This window comes from Podarcis raffonei, chromosome 2 (assembly GCF_027172205.1).
Source record: "Podarcis raffonei isolate rPodRaf1 chromosome 2, rPodRaf1.pri, whole genome shotgun sequence".
NCBI classification, from domain to species: Eukaryota; Metazoa; Chordata; class Lepidosauria; order Squamata; family Lacertidae; genus Podarcis; species Podarcis raffonei.
Genome location: NC_070603.1, coordinates 123,763,879 through 123,775,089, shown reverse-complemented (window position 1 = coordinate 123,775,089; position 11,211 = coordinate 123,763,879). Strand labels below are relative to the sequence as shown.

Below are 11,211 nucleotides of genomic sequence, written 5' to 3'. Positions count from 1 at the left end.
CCACTCACCTCACAGAGTGTTTGTTGTGGGGGAGGAAGGGAAAGGAGAATGTTAGCCGCTTTGAGACTCCTGAAGGGGAGTGAAAGGCGGGATATCAAATCCAAACTCTTCTTCTTCTTCTTCTGCTGATGCTGTTCTTCAATGCCAGTCCAGTCCAAAGTAAGACCATAGACATCCACACCGTAATCCTATTGTTGCTATTGTCCATAAAAGCATCACCTGCTTTAACAAAAAACCTTGGGGTGGGTTAAGAGGGTTTGTTGGGCTTGAGGAACAGACAGGGAATGCTGATGGTCTATCAACTCTATAGTATATAACAGCTCCGCTGAGAGAACTTCACTGCTTGCTCTTTTGTTGGTGGTCTGATATTCAATGTGTCACTAAAGCCCTTAAGAGCTTTGGGCCAGTTTATGTGAGGTATCGCCTTACCCAACCTTTATGCTCTCATCTGCTTCAAACTGTGGAACCGGCAATGTTACAAGGGCTACATCACACTCATTCTGCACTTGTAAGTTGTTGATCCTTAAGCGTGGCAACACATGTACTTTGGAACTCCTTGCCTTTTGATACTTTAACTGAATTCTTTTCAGCACCCGACAAAACCATTTTGGTTTAATGAAGCCTATTGGGATGTTTAGAAATTTGCATGTTCTTTAATCTACATTTAGCATAACTATTTATTTGAACTATACTTCGAATCTTCAAAATATATGTTTGCAGCTTTGTCTTTCATTGAGTTTTAATATTTTAGTTGGTTTTTGTAAGCAACTCAGAGGATCTATCTATAATAAAGTGCTATATTTGTTGTTGTTTGTTGTTGTTTAGTCGTTTAGTCATGTCCAGGCACTCCTGTCTTCCACTGCCTCCCGCAGTTTAGTCAAACTCATGCTGGTAGCTTCGAGAACACTATCCAACCACCTTGTCCTCTGTCGTCCCCTTCTCCTTGTGCCCTCAATCTTTCCCAGCATCAGGGTCTTTTCCAGGGAGTCTTCTCTTCTCATGAGGTGGTCAAAGTATTGGAGTCTCAGCTTCAGGATCTGTCCTTCCAGTGAGCACTCAGGGCTGATTTCCTTAAGAATGGATCGGTTTGTTTTTCTTGCGGTCCATGGGACTCTCAAGAGTCTCCTCCAGCACCAGAATTCAAAAGCATCAATTCTTTGGCGATCAGTCTTCTTTATGGTCCAGCTCTCACTTCCATACATCACCACTGGGAAAACCAGAGCTTTAACTATACGGACCTTTATTGGCAAGGTGATGTCTCTGCTTTTTAAGATGCTGTCTAGGTTTGTCATTGCTTTTCTCCCAAGAAGCAGGCATCTTTTAATTTCGCAGCTGCTGTTAATTTTGTTTAAAATAAAAGGAGAGATTTAGACAAATTCATGGAAGCAGATATGGCTGTCGTCAGCTACTAGTCCTTATGGATATGTTCTCCCTCCACTGTTGGAGGTAGGATGCCTCTGAGTACCGGACTGGAGAAATCACAAGTATAGAAAGGGCCACTGCCCTCACCTCCTTCTTGTGAGCTTCCCATTGAGGCACCTGGTTGCCCATTATGGAAACAGAATGCTGAACTCTTATGATAGAATACCTGCAACTAGCAAAACTGACCGGAAAAATTAGGGGAGTGTCAAACCAGAAGGTATATAGGGAAAGGAAAATATTCAAAGAATATCTAAAATCCTACTGTACGAACAATAAGATACTTGCAGAAATAGAGTGATACTGGTAAGAAGAAATACATAAAATATTATATTGGAATACACACACACACACACACACACACCACACAACAAAATAAAATGAATCTGTGCAAAGAATACAGATAAGATAAGTAGTATAATGAGAATTATTGGAGTATAATCATCTTAGCTTCAGAGAAGAAAGTTCCCTCTCTCCTCAGGGGGTTCTTAGTTCTCCAAATGTCAATCAAGTCCATATTGTCAGTCAATTCAAAGAAAGTTTTTGGTAGTCTACCATCTTTGGTGACTACCTGTTTTTGTGCCTTGTCCAGAATGCTGGACTTTGTGAGCCTTTGGCCTGATCAACTTTCTCCCTCCACGAACCATGTCAGTACCATATTTACGTGAATCTAATATGTCATCAAATCTCGTGCACCTCAATTTTCAAAACCTTGAAACCAAAAAAGCATTTGCTGGGAAATGTAGATGCGCCATCAAATCTAATGTGCACCCTAATTTCACGACGTAATTTGTCCAAAAAATGTGCGCAAAAATCTATCATTTGCCCGATAATAAATGTTGGAAATGTAAAGAGACTGAAGGTACATTCTTTCACCTTTGGTGGACGTGCCCAAAGATTAAGGCTTTCTGGGAAATGATATATAATGAATTGAAAAAGGTATTTAAATATACCTTCTTGAAGAAACCAGAGGCCTTTCTCTTGGGTATGGTCGGCCAAGTGGTGCCAAAGAAGGACAGAACTTTTTTTATGTATGCTACAACAGCAGCAAGGATACTTATTGCAAAGTATTGGAAGACGCAAGATCTACCCACTCTGGAAGAATGGCAGATGAAAATGATCGACTGTATGGGACTGGCAGAATTGACGAGCAGAATCCGTGACCAGGGAGAAGAGTCGGCTGAAGAAGATTGGAAAAAATTTAAGGACTATTTACAGAAATATTGCAAAATTTTAGAAAGTTAGATGGTGTTGGATTGAAATTGAGAGGTTTCTTGTTGCAATAATATATAAGAACATGGATGGGGAAAATAAGGGTTTGAAAAATAAGGTAATGTTACAAGCTGTAATGCTTTAAATGAAGGATTTGCTGAACAAATAATCTTAATTGGGATACAAGAAGGAGAAGTATGAGGAGGTCCGAGAAATGTGTTATTTAAAAGTACGGTTTATGAAATTTATGCCTTTGTTTAATGTTTCTGTTTGTTTTGTTTGTTTGTTTGTTTAAAAAATTGGAAAACTTAATAAATATTCTTTAAAAAAAAACGAAAGAAAAAAAAACGTGTGCATTATATTTGAGTAAATACAGAATCTTGAGTAAACCTATTTTTCTCCTGCTCCCATAAAGTTCTGGATGTGATTGTTCTTCCTTTTACAATTACAATTATCAGAACCACAATCCCCAGAGTCTACCCTTCAAATATTGCCTTTGGTAACAATTATGTAAACATCACAATCAAAGGCAGCAAGAGGTGATTTACTCCACTGTGCCTGAAAAGTTTCATGCATAAAATATCTCATGTGCTACAGAGTCCTTGGGGCCAAGATATGGAGCAGGTGAAGGAGAAAGATAGGTCTCTGTGAAGCTTAATCAGAAAATAGGAATCAGTGTTCTAGGTTGTGGAGTCTCTTTTCCTGGAGGTTTTTAAGCAGCGTTTGGATGGCCATCTGTCATGGATGCTTTCAGTTGAGATTCCTGCATTGCAGGGGGTTGGACTAGATGACCCTTGGGGTCCCTTCCAACTCTACAGTTCTTTGGTTCTATGGTTCTATTCCTACCCCACCTAGAGAAGTTAGCAGGGATTGAAACTGACACCTTCTTAGTGCAAAATAGATGCTCTACCTCTGAGTTATGGTCTGTTCCCTTTGGCCCTGAAGCCAGAGCTGGACACACACACACACCGCATTTGTCATGTCACTGCAACCTCTGTCATTCAAGTGTTTGGGGTTTCTTCCGATCTACTGGCTATGGATTTGGGAGGACCAGTCGGGAGGGAAGTGTAGCAGAGAGACCAAGAGTGATAATGCTGCTCCTGTTGCTGCCTCTTGCAACCTCTGGGATGCAGCAGAAGGCAAAATGCCAGCTGAATCTCATGCAGGATAAAAATCTTGCTGTGAATTATTACCGGCCAGGAGACCACCTCATTGCTGGAGTCATATCTTCAGGATTAATTGGAGGTCAATATCCCTTCTCCTTTTCCAGCGCCCCCTTAAGCAGGCTTGAGTCGTAAGTAATGCTGTATTGGTGTATTTCTGCTTCCTACCTACTCTCCAATTCTCCTCTTATATCAGGGTCATTTCTGGTACCCCTGATAGATCACTATCCCTTGTTTGTTGGCTTGTTTCCCTTTAATTCTGAGCACCATGACCACTGAGGAGTTCAAATATTTGGAAAATCTGGGTAGGAGTATAATTTTAAACAAAAGCAACAAGTGCCCTCCTTGCTTTCTCACCTCTGGTATGAAACTTTTGGAAGCTTGGATTGGACTTTATTGGGCTCTAAACATTAATGGAATGTTGCTTCTTAGATTTCTATAAGTCTTCTCTTTTGGTGAAAAGCAGTGTTTCAACGTGTTATACAATGTTATTTAAGTAATAAATTCATTGACAGTACCCTAAACTTAACTTTTTCAAATAATGATGATGATGATGTAGCAAATACTGTGGAGGCATGTTTGAATTGTGGTTTTTCCAGTGAGTAAAGTAAAATTAATTTTCTCAGTGTATATCATGGACCCTTGGGGAAGGTTGAATGCTCAGTCCATGTTCCCCACTTTCAATCTAAAATAATCTCCTGGAAGTTTATTCAAAGAATTAGTGTCCCAGGATTGACTCACTGCCCTTGTTGGGAGATAGAGGAGAGGCTGCTTCTCTCATGGAAAAAAGCAAATGAAAGGCAGGCTCCTCCTTTATAACTGGGTGCAACGGCAGTTGGAGAGAATTGCATGACTCCTTTTCCCCCAGGCACAATGTAATCTACGCAACTGCATACATCTACTATGCTCAGGCAGGTGCAAAGCAGCCTGGGGGTTCAATTTGACTTCATGGACTTTTTCTCAGGTGCTCAGCATAGCCCAGCATCCCTAAAACTCCTTGGATATTGTGAGGATATGCTCTTCCCAGAGCCCCACTACAGACATGTAAATCATTATCTGGTGACTAATTTTTGTGAGATATATAATGCCTGGAGTGGTCCTTTGATAAATTGACAGCTATCAACCACTGGTTCTGGTGGAGCAGCCAAGGAAGTCTACGGAAAAGGGCTTATTAAGGTTCTGGCAACCTTGAGGTTAGGTGTCTCATGCTGTGCCATCTGAGCTGTCCCAGAGCAATGTGACTTTCATTTTCACTGAATTGAGGGTGACAATGTGACACACTTTTTTGCAGTTGGGTGAATGGGAGAGATTGGTACATTCTTTCCTTCCCACTTGCCGTTCAGGAGATAAATCATAACCCCCAGCTCTTAACCAACATCACCCTTGGCTACAGCATCTATGATACCTTTTTTGATGGAAGAACAACTTCCGATGGCTTGACCGACCTCCTTGCGGGTGGGGAAATCAACATTCCAAACTATAGCTGTGGAAGATGGAAAAATCTGCTGGCTATTCTTGAAGGGGGGAAATCTGACATCTCCATGCACATTGCAAACATGCTGGGCATCTACAAAATCCCACAGGTAAGAAGTAGGTTCAAGTCAAACACACCCAACAAACATGTTAGGATAATGTAACTGATTTTACTGCTCACATTGCTTTGTACATCCCATCATTGTACAAACACTGCTTTTCATGAAGTGAAAGTGTAGTTGAATGAAAGACCTTGCTCCCACAGGAAGCAGTGGTGGCCACCAACTTGGATAGCTTTTTTAAAAAGGATCAAAGAAATTCATGGAGGAAAGGCCATGATGGCTGTGCTCTGCCTCCCCACTTAGAGGCAGTGATTCTTCTTAATACCAGTTTCTGGAAACCACATGGGGAGAGAATGCTCTTGTGCTCAAATCATGCTTGTGGGTTTCTGGAGGATATTAATTTTAATTACAGTCTGGGTTCAGGTGCAGTGCTGGGACTGAATAGGCCCTGGTTACCCTGATGGATCACGTGTATGAAGAGTTGGCTCACTTGCTGGATCATCACCTTGTCGTGGTGAGTGGGCTTTCACATTCCCATGACCCTTGTGAGCGAAGCCATCAGGAGTTTCATACTCCCAGTAGGGTCACCTAAGGTGGTAAGGACCGTGGGGAGGAGCTAGACAAAGAATGATCCAAGAAGTCCTTAATGGCAGAGCAGGTGGATGAAATAGCGGAAGAACATTGCCTCAGGAGAGTGAGGAAAATTCTCAGGGATGAGTCACACCCTGGCCAGCATTTCTTGATCTGCTGCCCTCAGGCAGAAGATATAGAAGCATGATTAGTCGCACCAACAGGGTACAGAACAGCTTCTATCCCTGGGCTGTTAGGCTGCTGAATGAAAAGATAACAACAGGGCAACTGTCTTTCGGGTTTGGTGGGTGTGCGTCAGCAAACGAGGGCTATTAAGACTAAGAGAGCTGAGTGGGGGGTGCTCGTGTAATCTCACTGTATACAAGTTGTACAAGTGACAATAAAGTATTTCAATTTCGAGATAACAAGTGGTATGTTACAACGGCTGTGAAGGCGGATGAAGGCTGCAGCAGATAAGAATCTACCGTTCATTGTGACACTAATGTATAGTCTGGACACGGTGATCATTGCATTGGAATCCTCAAGTCTTGATTATTGCAGTGCTATTTATTTGGACCTAGTCCAGAGGCTCCATTGTGGCTACACCATTGATGGGGACAGACTATTATTAGTAGTGTTAATATTAATTTTTGTATTGCATCTTTGTAAAATGTTCAGAGGCTATTGCAGTTAAGCAGTATAGAAAATGTTTAAATAAAAAAGTTATACTATTCTATTATTTCTAAAATCCTTGAAGTTAATGCTAATTAGATTGATCATTAGGTTCTCCTGAAGAACAAAAGCTCAGTCTCTTTTCCTTTCCTTAACAGCTCAGTTATGGCTTTGTTCTTCCCGATAAAGCCCAATTTCCTTTTGTTTACCAAATGGCCCCAAATGAAGAAATTCAGTACATGGGGATAGTCCAACTCCTCCAGCTTTTCAGGTGGACATGGATTGGACTCTTTGCTCCAGACAATGATAATGGAGAAATGTTCCTGAGCACCTTGGCACCTCTGATGACCAGCAATGAGATTTGTGTTGCCTTCTCAAAAAAAGTACTACTACAAACCTGGCTGTGGATACCCCATGAAGCACCTGCCATGTGGAGACAAGTCAATGTCTTTGTTTACTATGCAGACTTTCAAGATGGACTTTATATAATCATAGAGGTACAATCCTTCCTTGAAAGGATACAAACTGGGGGGAAAGTCTGGATAACCACAGCTATTCCAAACACAATATTCTTATATGAAACTGAAGCCTTCCGGTATGCCCATGGTTCTTTGTCCTTTGTAATGAAGACCAAAAAAAGGACAAAATATGACTACTATGAGCCAGTGTATTCTACTACCTGGGGGAAAGGATTTGACTGTTCATATTCAAAGCATGTATTGTCTGTGAGGGATTGGAAAAGATGCAGGGAGAACAAGAATCTAGGGGTGTTCCCCCAGGAAGAGATTGAAAGAATCCAGTCCCAAGACAGCTACATCAATTACTATAGTGTCCAAGTTGTGGCTCAGGCCTTAAACAAAGCGTATTTGTCCACATCAAAGCAGATTCCAGTGGTGCGTGGAGGAGACAGGTTGGAACTTCTAAGGCTACAACCATGGCAGGTATGTCCATTCCCTTTTGCAAACTGCAGTTCATTTCCCCAGCCCTAGAATCGCCTAAGAAGTTGCATTATACCAAGTCAGACCAATGATCCATCTAGTTCAGTCCTGTCTACAATGACTAGCAGCAGAAACATAGGAGGCTGCCTAAATAATAAATAATAAATAATAAATAATAAATAATAAATAATAAATTTTATTTATACCCTGCCCTCCCCAGCCAAGGCCGGGCTCAGGGCGGCTAACAACCAATAATAAAAACAAGTTGAACGACTTACTCTAAGTCAGAATGTGCCTCTCTCTCTTGCTTAGTATTGTCTCTTATTGATTGATGGGCAGTGGTCCTCCACTTTTTCTGGATGGTTATCTTTCCCAGGGGTACCTGGAAATGAAATTGGGGGTTAAACCTGGGACCTTTCACATACAAGGCAGATGCTCTAGCAACTGAGTTATGCCCCTTTCCCCAGTATCATGCATTCAGAGTCAAGCATAGCAGGGATGTATGTATGTATGTATGTGTTTCATGTATAATCCACTCTTCATAATCCAATAGCATTGTTTTCAAGTACTGGCAGAAATCCATCGGAGTTTCTGCCATATAGGGCAAGGGAATACCAGAGTCACAGGAGCAGCACAACAGAAACGGTCCCCAAATCAGTGCAGCTTTGAAAGGGCAAAACGTGTCGAATCTGCATATAAGAAGAATATAGGGGCAGATTATTTTTTTCAGGCTTTAATTAGAAGACCAGGAATTGACCTAACTCCAAAAAACATGAATGAATTACTTTATGGATGCAAACACTACTTTTCTAGTATATCTGTATCTATATCTATATCTATATCTATATCTATATCTATATCTATATCTATATCTATATCTATATCTATATCTATCCCCTTGCAGCTTGCAGTTTCAACTGCACAACTCCAAAACTAAGACAAATGGAAGAAATCTCCAATCAGTGCTTTCCACCTCTAACCTTCCTTATAATCTCTGACTTGCAGGGTGACCAATGCCACTGGATAGGCCTCTTTATACAGATTAATAAATCCATCTTGATTAATCTTTACATATATTCCAAAACTCTTACTTAACCCTTCCTGATATATGTAATAATGATGATTTTGGTCTCCCCTAAATGTTGAAGCAGAATGAGGGGACCTAAAAATAAATCACAGTCTCTATGAGTCCAGATCACAGCTTCCTCTTTCGTCATAGATTCATCCATTCTTGAAAGAAGTGCATCTCTATTCTAATACTTCAGCTGATGGACAGTACTTGGATGAAAATGGGGCACTGGCCGTTGACTTCGATATTGTGAATTGGGTGCTCTTTCCTAACAACTCTCGTGGTAGAGTGAGAATTGGGGAAATAGAGAGACAGACAGCTTCAGATCAAAAGATCACCATTAACAAGGAAGCAATTGTATGGCCCAAGCTGTTTGAGAAGGTGGCATAAATTATATTTTTCATTTTACTATGTGCTAATTGTTAGAATTCCTGCTGCATGATTGCAGCCATGGGATTTTTGTATATCACATGACGGTGTATGTTTTGACTCCACAGAGTGGGAAGTGACGGAGACAGGATGTTTGTGTTACTGTGTTCCGTGAAGTGGTTGTTCTTTTCCTCTTTGCTGTCTGATGCTAGAGACAGAGGGAGCCATGTTGCAGTGATCCATGTGTAAATATGTAAATAAAGTAGATTAGCCAAAAATGCTGAGTTGCTGAGATCTGTTACGCAAGCTGCAAAGACTCTGCGGATCCCTAAGTGTGCCAATGTCATCGGTTGGCATCGGTCGCTGTGATGTTCGGGCTGAAGAAAGCTTTTGAAGCTCCCGAATGATCGACCAGGAGGGAGAGAACGTGCCAGTCTGGCATGTGTCTCTGCCAGGGTTCTACTCGAGTGTAGGCTGAACTCCTGACTCTAAAAGCATGTTCAATTGGTGGCAGGAGGGGGAGGTTATTGGGTTGTTTATGTTTTTATTTTGCTTATGTATTTTTGTGTTTTTATACTGTTATTTTATCCTGCAGGTATAAGGCGGTATACAAATTCAATAAATCATAATAACAATAATGCATAATACATAGAGTATGAGGCTTTGAGTGTATGCTTACGAACACTTCCCTGGAACTAAGTACCACTGTGCTTAATGGAGTACAATCTTGAGTAAGACTGTATACAATGTCACAGGGAATAGGAGACTTTCCAAAGCAGAGTAGAACAGCTTGCCCCAACGTGGTGCTCTCTCAAATGAAGTGGGGAAGGGAGTGTTTAAGAGGGCTTCCCACACTCGCTTTGTTGCCCAACAGCAACACAACAGCCCTGCAGTGAGGCCAGTGGGTCTTACCCTCCGGTAGTTACTGCCACAACCTTTCTTCTTACTCCTGCAGCCCTAGATGGGAGGGAACCTGGGGTGCACCAAAGCAGTTGTTTTTTAAAAAAGCTTCCAAGCCAGTGCCCTCAGCGCTCATGACCAATACCACTACAGTGTTCAAGAATATAAGGCTGAATAAGTTTCTAAGTATTTTCAGGTCTGATATTGTTATAATAAATATGTAAATTATGTTGTCTTTAATATAAAGATACATAACAGCCCAACCTTAATGTGATGCAAGGCTTACTGAGTTCAACCTACACCTTTGTGATTTTCTGTCAAAGTGGCCCACACTCTCTCTGAGAATCTCCCAGACCTCAGAAGAGCATGCTAGTCACTTTCAACTCCATTCCTAAACTACCAATAGCCCGAATGCCAAGCATCTAGGCACAAAGGGATTTAAAAATTCAGAGGCTGGCAAACATACAGTTATGAGTTTGCAGGAGGCCAGATTCCCCTAAATTCCCCTAAAGTCTTATTAGATGCAAGTTGTTTATATTAAAGTTATTGTGACCTTTGTGTATTGGATCACACTGTTATTATGTGTGTGATCTTTCCTGTTGTTTTCAGCTGGCATATAGAAAGGCGGTATACAAATTAAAAGTGAAATGAAATTAATCTTGTTTACCTTGGTTGCTTGTATGCATAGAAAAGTGATAGAGCAGTGTTGAGGGAAAGAATCAGAAAAACCAAAAAGTTTGTCTGCCATGTTGTTCTGAAGAAAAGAAAGTAATCTCTCCAAAATAGGGCCTGGGGGTCAGTTGGGGCCATTGGAAGCAAAGATGCCTTTTTACAGGATCCTTCCAAAATACTTTGATCTGTTTCCAAAGGTACAAATGCTCCTAACATTTTCTCTTCATGTCTAGGCCTTGCCTCATGCAAGATGTACACAGAGCTGTCACCCTGGAAATGCCAGGAAGATTCAAGAAGGGAGGCCTCCATGCTGCTATGATTGTGCTCCCTGCTTAGAAGGGACAATATCCACTCGGGAAGGTAGGACAGGATATCACCCGTCAGCTGATTGGCAAATTACAGCCTGCCTTCCTTAAACTCCACAGTATTCCTTTGAAACTCCACCCTTACCCACCAGACAATTGACAAAAATGACATCCCCAAAGGTGGAGACCAACTGGGCCAAGTTTGACCCAACAGCTAGAAGTTCCCATCTCTGATCTAGTCTTAACAAAAGCAGCTTTTAAACATCTCACGGAGAAAGTTTCTTTAGTCATGCTCCACAAGATCCTTTCTTGGTGATAAGGTCAAGGATTGGGACTTCTCTACCAGTGAACATTTGCTTCATTCCTTGCCAATAAAACAGTGTTTTT

The 11,211-nt window shown here is 41.3% G+C and overlaps 1 protein-coding gene across 1 annotated transcript in view; it reads right to left on the bottom strand.

The window, feature by feature from the left end:
* Window positions 1-11,211, bottom strand: part of LOC128409430 (gastrula zinc finger protein XlCGF17.1-like) — a 198,926-nt gene that overhangs the window by 44,444 nt on the left and 143,271 nt on the right. The window lies entirely within an intron of this gene.